Consider the following 7,894-nt stretch of genomic DNA (forward strand, 5'->3'; position numbering starts at 1 on the left):
AAAAAAAAAATCAAAATAGGAATAACAATTGCATACCAAAATTTTTGTTTGACACAAAAAAATACAACAAAGGACGAACACAAAAGCAAAAAGCCACGAGATGTACGAAAGACAGACAGGAACGTGACATATGTAAATCCAACCATGTTAAATATTGTGTGAGATGTGAATGGACTAACTCAAGCAGCAGAGAGTGTCAGACTGGATGAAAAAACAAGATCCAATAATGTGCTGTCTATAAGAGAAAAAGATTAGATTTAAAGACACAAATGGATTGGAAGTAAAAGGATGGTATGATTGTTATGTCATATGTCAAGCTAACTGGGCCATATTACCCAGATATTTAATCAAACATTATTATGGACATTTCTGTGAAAATGTTTTTTTGAGTGAAATTAACATTTAAATGGATGGACTCTGAGTGAAGCCGGTTACCTTTCATAATATGTGTGGTCCTTATCCGATTTAGTTGAAGATCTTCATAGAACAAAAGCTGACCTCCCCTGGGCAACAAGGAATTCTGCCAGTAGGGGGCCTTTATTTTCGTCTTTTTTGTTTTTTTTTTTTTTTTTTTTTTTTTTTTTGTGGGTTTTTGTTGTTTTTGTTGTTGTTGTCTGAGAGAGAGAGAGCAAGCCAGTGAGCACAGGTTGGGGGAGGAGGGACAATGGAAGAGGGAGAAGCAGACACTTCATTGAACACAGAGCCCAACACGGAGTTAGATCCCAGGACCCCAAGACCACGACCTGAGCTGAAGGCAGGTGCTTAATCAATGAGCCACCCATGTGCCGCAGTAGATGGCCTTTGGATCAAACTGCAGCTCCCCTGGGTCCTCATCCTGCCAGCCTACTCTGCAGATTTTAGACTTACTATGTGAGCCAATTCCTTAAAAAGAAATGTCTCTCTGTCTCTATGTGTGTGTGCATGCATGCACGTGTGTATGTGTGTGTGTGTGTGTGTGTGTGTGTGTGTATGCTGTTGGTTCTGTTTCTGCAGAGAACCCTGACTAATGCCAATGACAAAAAGTATATTGTGCATACAGTAACCATAAGAAACTGGGGTGGCCATATTAACATCAGACAAATAAACATTAAAACAAAAAAAATCTTACCAAAAGACAAGGGGGAAATTTCATGAGGATAAAAAGAGTTAAATTTCAAGAGGATAATTTCCTTCAGGGAAGAAAAATAAAAATTATGAAAGTAACAGCAGAGCCTCAAAACACATAAAGCAGAAACTGACAGAATAAAAGGAAAAATACACAATTCAACAAGTATAGTTAGAAACTTCAGCTTTCCTTTCTCAGTAATTGATAAAACTAGATAGTAAAAAAGATTATAGAGGACTTGAACAACACAACCAATTTGACATAACTGACATTTACAGAACACCATACCTCCAAACAACAAAATATACATTCTTTTCAAGTACCCATAGGACATTCTCTGCAATAGAGAATATGCCATGCTAGAACATAAAACTATTTTCAACAAACTTAAAAGGATTGAGAGTATATAAAGTACATTTTCTGATCACACCAAATTAGCTGGCAGTCAACAACAAAAAGAAATTCGAGGAAATCAGAAATAGAAAATAAACAACACATTTCTATATAATCCATGGATCAAAGAAGAAATCACAAGGAAACTTGGAAAATACCCTGGACTAAATGAAAATAAAACATGACATATCAACATTTATGGAATACAGATAAGGCAGTGCTTAGAGGAAAATTTATGTCTTTAATTACTTGTATTAGAAGACAGAAAGATCTAAAATCAGTAATCTAAGCTACCACTACAAACAAACAAACAAACAAACAAACAAAAAAACAGAATAAGCCTACAGAAAATCATGGTAATTTGATCAAATTACTAAAAACTAGCCTAAAAAAATTGTAAACAAATTCAGAGGAAAACAAAGGGTAAGAAGATAAGATACAAGATAAGAATGATGACATACTTCTGGTCAAAAATTATGCAACCAGGAGTGCCTGGGCAGCTCATTGGGCTAAACCACTGTCTTTGGCTCAGGTCATGATCTCAGGGACCTGGGACTCCCGCATCGGGCTCTCTGCTCAGCTGGGAGCCTGCTTCTCCCTCTCTGTCTCTCTCCCTATTTGTGATCTCTCTCTGTCAAATAAATAAATTAAATCTTTTGAAAAAAAATTATGCAACCAGAAGACAATGGGGCCTCTTTACTGTTTACTTCTTTATGGAAAGAAGCTGGAAATCTAGAATTCTTTTGCCAGCAAAAATACATTTCAAAAATGAAAGTGAAATAAAGACATTTTCAGACAAAGCTGAGACAATTGCTACAATGTATTATTGAAAATGCCTGGTATCAGCATTTACAGCATTTACAGCAGATCTTTCCTACAAAAAGATGATAAAGGAAGTTATATAGGGAGATTAAAAAAATGATAACGGATGGAAATTTGGACCTACTCAACAAAATAAAGAATGCCAGAAATGATTACACATTAATTACAAAGTTAGAAATGGTAACTTTTCAGATGAAAAATTTCTTGGACATCACCATGACCAAGTGATCAAAATTATCAACACCAAGAAGACAACTTGACACTGTACACTTCTTGATGTGGTATACCAAACAAGTCACAATATCACATACAGTACTCATACCAAAAATATATAACTCAAATGTAATTATGATAAAACAAACAAATCCAATGGTAGGATATTCTGTGCTCTATTTTAAAGACTCGGAAGATTTGAGAACTAAATGCAACACTCCTGGTTGCATAATTTTTTCCTTCCTGGGCAGGAAAGGAAAATGACTATGAAAGACATTATTGGGGAAACTGCTAAAATTTAAATATGTACTGAATATTAGGTAATAACATTGCATCAATATTATATTCCTGAATCTGATGACTGTGTGGTAATTATGCAAGAGAATATAAATGTCATTTTTCTTAGAAAATATAAACTAAAATATTTAGAGTAAGAGGTATTATGTCTATGAAATATTCTTAAATGATTCTACAAAAGATACATGTCTGTACACATGAATGCTATAAGTGACCCTCTAAATGTACATGTCTCACCACCCTGACATTTACCATTTGCAGTGAGGAGATGGGACTAGATAATCTCTTAGTTTCTTCTTCTTCTTCTTCCAAAAAACGATTTTATTTATTTGAGAGAGAGGGAGTACAGGAGCAGGAGGAAGGGGCAGAGGGAGAGATAGAGGGAGAAGCAGGTTTCCCACTGAACAGGGAGCCTGACTCAGGGCTCAATCCAAGGACCCTGGGATCATGACTTGAGCCAAATGTAGACACTTGACTGACTGAGCCACCCAGGTGCCCCTCTCTTAGTTCCTTCTATCTCAAAAATTACAGGACACTGATTTTACCCAATTTCTCTCATCTTTTGCATCGCAATCACTTCCCTCAATTCGCCTCAAAGCTGCTCCACAATCCATTTCCCACAGAGGCCAGCTATTATGAATAAGCTCTGTTCATTTAAGGAGGTAGGGGAAAAACATGAATAAAATGGAGAGAGTTGTAGAAAAATACAAAAACACACTAATTAAACTTCTGGAGGTGAAAAAAAATGCACTGGAAAATACTACACCTTACAGTTTATTCACCATCTAATTGACAAATCCATTTCCCATATTATACAGCAACTCTTCAAACATCATTTCCTTTAGGTATTTTTCCCAGATTGATTCAAAGACCCTTGTGACCCTCCTATAGCTGCTTCCTTTAGTGTGTATTTAACTTGGTTCAAAATGTTCTAAGGTAATCATTTTTTTGACCTGTATTAACATATGCATTTGCCCATTTATTTGTGGCTTGACTTAATGTGATAAATCTGACTGTGAATCCTCTATATGTATATTCATGAATGTTTATCTGTCTTTGATTTTAAAGGGACTGTGTTCTCATAGTTTAGTAGGACTGGCTTTACTATAAAAAAAATTAATCAAAATAAAAATCTGATGGCTCACTTTCTTTTATCATGTCCCTAACTCTCTAATAGAAAGTCATACAGGACTTCTGCTTTGAGGAAGATAGAAAATCTATACCTTTCCCTACTCTTCCTACTAAGTACAACTAAAAACTCTGGACATTATATTTGAAAACATAGGTACTCTAAATGGTAGAGAGAAGACATTAGACTGGCCAGAGATCTCAGGACCCAAGGAATGACATGGTGATGAGTTACCTGAATTTTCTTCTCTTTCTTTTTTTTTTTTTTTTTCTTCGTATACCCAGACTGGGTATTGGAAAAAGATGGCAACATGGAAATGCCAACAAGCACAGACATAAAAGTCCCAATAAAAGCTTGCTTTCTCTAGCCAAGAATCTGAAAGATGAAAAGCTTTTAAACAATAACTGCTTTACTGTAGCCAAATACAACAGGAGAAGAAACCATAGCCCCAGGCCTAGGGCCCTCCAAAGCACAATCCATGGAAGGAAAAATTGGTAAGTGAGAATTAGTAAAAGTTGAAAATTCTTGCTCTGTGAAAGACCCTACTAAGTGGATAAAACAATAAGCAAGCTATGGTCTGGGAGAAATTATTTGCAAAATGCGTATCTGACAAAGGAGTAGTATCTAGAAAATATAACGAGCTCTCAAAATGCAATAGTAAAAAACAATCCAATGAGAAAAAGGGAAAAAGACATCAACAGACATTTTACTAAAAAAGATATACATGCAGCACAGAATACATGAAAAGAAGTTCTACTCTGTTAGTCATTAGGGAAGTGTCAATCAAAACCTCAAGGAGATATCATTATATACCTATTGGAATGGTGAAAACAAAAAATAGTGACAACACCATATACTGATAAGGATCTAGAGAAACTAGGTCCCTCACACATTTCTGGTAAAAATGCACAATAGGAAAGCTGCTCAGGAAAATAATTTGGCAGTTTCTTCTAAACAACTACAATGGCACATAACTACCACATAACCACACAATTAAACTCTTGGGTGTTTATCCCAGAGAAATGAAAATTTACATTCACACAAAACCTGCACATAAATATTTATAGCATCTTTTTCATGATAATCAAAAACTAGGACACAGGTGTCCTTCAATGTGTAAATGGTTTAAAAAAAAAACTGTGGTATATTCATGCCATGGAATACTACTGAGCAATAAAAAGGAATGAACTATAATATAAACAGCAACTTCAGTGAATCTCCAGAGAAGAAGGCTGAGTAAGAAAAGCCAATTCCTAAAGTTTACATATTGTATGATGTCATTTATATAATGTTCCTGAAATGACAAAATTATAGAAAGGGCAAGCATATTTGTGGTTGCCCAGAGTTAAGGAAGCAGCAGGGGGTGGGAGGGAAGTGGATGGGGCAGGGCCATGAAAGGGCAACATAAAGGATACGTATGGGGATGGAAATGTTCTAAATGTTGAGTATCGATTTCAAGACCTCGTTAGGATATCGTGGTCCAGTTTTTCGAGATGTTATTTTTGGAGGAAACTGGCAGAAGGTGCCTGGGATTTCTGTTTTACTTCTTACAACTACATGTGAATCTACAATCATCACAAAATAAAAAGCTTATGTTTAAAAAAAGTAAATACACTGGATGAGATGACATTTGTCAGTTTTTAGCCCTTTAGACCTTAGTGTAAAAAATATTTTTATTAGAAGGAAACTTCAGGGGGCGCCTGGGTGGCTCAGTGGGTTAAGGCCTCTGCCTTCGGCTTAGGTCATGATCACAGGGTCCTGGGATCGAGTCCCGCATCAGACTCTCTGCTCATCGGGAAGCCTGCTTCCTCCTCTCTCTCTCTGCTTCTCTCTATGCCTGCCTCTCTGCCTGCCTCTCTGCCTCCTTGTGATCGCTCTGTCAAATAAATAAATAAAATCTTTAAAAAAAAAAAAAAAAAGAAGGAAACTTCAGGGAGAACAGGATGACCCCAGGTGCCTTGTGAAAAGAAGATGGGCACACACCAGAGGTTTAAAGGACCTGAAGAGGGGCACCTGGGTGGTTCAGTGGGTTAAGCCTCTACCTTTGGCCCAGGTCATGATCTCAGGATCCTGGGATTGAGCACTGCATCAGGCTCTCTGCTTGGTGGGGAGCCTGCTTCCCCGCCACCTGCCTCTCTGCCTACTTGTGATCTCTCTCTCTCTCTCTGTGCCAAATAAATAAATAAAATCTTTAAAATAAATATATAAATATATAAAGGACCTGATGAAGCCAGATGCAGAAGTTGAACTTCATCAGCTTCTTAATTAAGTCCAGGGCTGGCCCTGGTAGGTGCCTTGCAAAAATTTTTTTTGTAAAGCTCTCTCTGTCTCTCTGTCTCTCTCTCTCTCTCTCACACACACACACACACTGCTAATTACAATATATCCTTCATGCTACTGTTACTCAAAATATTATTGATTTATGTCATGGGACTACAGTCAAGGAGGACTACTTTCAAGCCAAGGCAAGCTTTGTTTACTGAAGCCACATCTGTTTAGTGGCAATTATAGCCTTAAATGGCAAGTGAAATAGTTTTCTTTGACTCCTCTCCAAACCTTCATGTGTCCTCTCTTCTAGAGATCACAGGTGGCTCATGCTCTTATCTGATCCATTCTCCCTTAAAAAAAGGTTTGTTCAGTGTTTATGGATTTCTTGTTGCTATTCTCTGTGCATTGGCCTCCCTGTTCAGTGGCCAGTGCCACCAGGCCATCATTATTGCTCCAACATCAGCTCTCAGTCTTCCACTACATTCCAACTACCACCCCTGTGTTCCCTGGTGTTAAGGGAGTTTTTTCTCAACTATGGTAATTTGTTAACCAGAAAGTTAAGCTTCTTTCCACTTTTCTGTTTTCTTTGTTTTAAAAGTAAGTTGGTAACGGGACAGAATTATTTGAGTTTGCTTTCTGTCTCTAATCCCAGAGGTATTATGTATTTCCAAATTTAAATGGTAGATTTGAAATAAACCCTCATACCATAGTGCTTGTAAAAACAAAGAAATAGAACTTGAGTTGCCAGAACTCCATCTTTCTATGTGACCACTTAGACATTTTTATCGTGTTTGAAATTGAAAATGGTAAGACAGAATGAATGTAAACTTCGAGGTGTATTATTTTTGTTTAGTGAGTACAAATTTTAGTTCATTCAAAATGATTCTTACTGAATATTAATATCTTTAAAACTGAAATTTCTTTTTAGTTGTTATTTCTTCTGATTTGTTTTTAAACTGTTATTATTCATAACATAATAATATGTAAAAATAAAGGTTTTTAATCTTTGACTCCAAAAATGCATTGTCATTAAAAAGTGTTAATCTATTACCAGTTTCCTTTTATACATCATAATATTTATATTTATATATATTTTTCACTCCACAGAATCATTTCAGAATTTACAAACACCCACTACCAGCCAGCAACAGAGTATATCATTCTTAACATTCCCTCCCCTGGATGACAAAACTGTTTCAGTAATAATCACAAAATTAAACAAATAATCAATGATGGCCAGAAAAGAAAACCTATATTTTATTTAATGGTATATATGTTTACTGGCACACACACAGGGTGGTAAAAAGTACATAGCTATAAATATTACAATTCATAAAAGGAAATCAGTAACCGATTAATAATTTTTAATGATAATGTATTTTTGATAATGCATTTTGGAGTCAAAGATTAAAAACCCTGGGTTACCTGGATGGGTTCAATCGATTAAGTGTTCAACTCTTGATTTCGGCTCTGGTCATGAGGATCTCATCTTCATGATCTCATCCAGCTCGGCCCTCAGCTAGAGTCTGCTTGAGTCCTGACCCTCTGCCCCCCACCACTCACACACCTGAGTGTTCTCTCTCTCTCTCCCTCCCTGTCTCCCTAAAATAAATAAATCAATCTTAAAAGATGAAAAACCCTTTTATTTACATATAGTATGTTATGGT

Source organism: Mustela nivalis, assembly GCF_964662115.1.
Source record: "Mustela nivalis genome assembly, chromosome: 8".
Classification (NCBI taxonomy): domain Eukaryota; kingdom Metazoa; phylum Chordata; class Mammalia; order Carnivora; family Mustelidae; genus Mustela; species Mustela nivalis.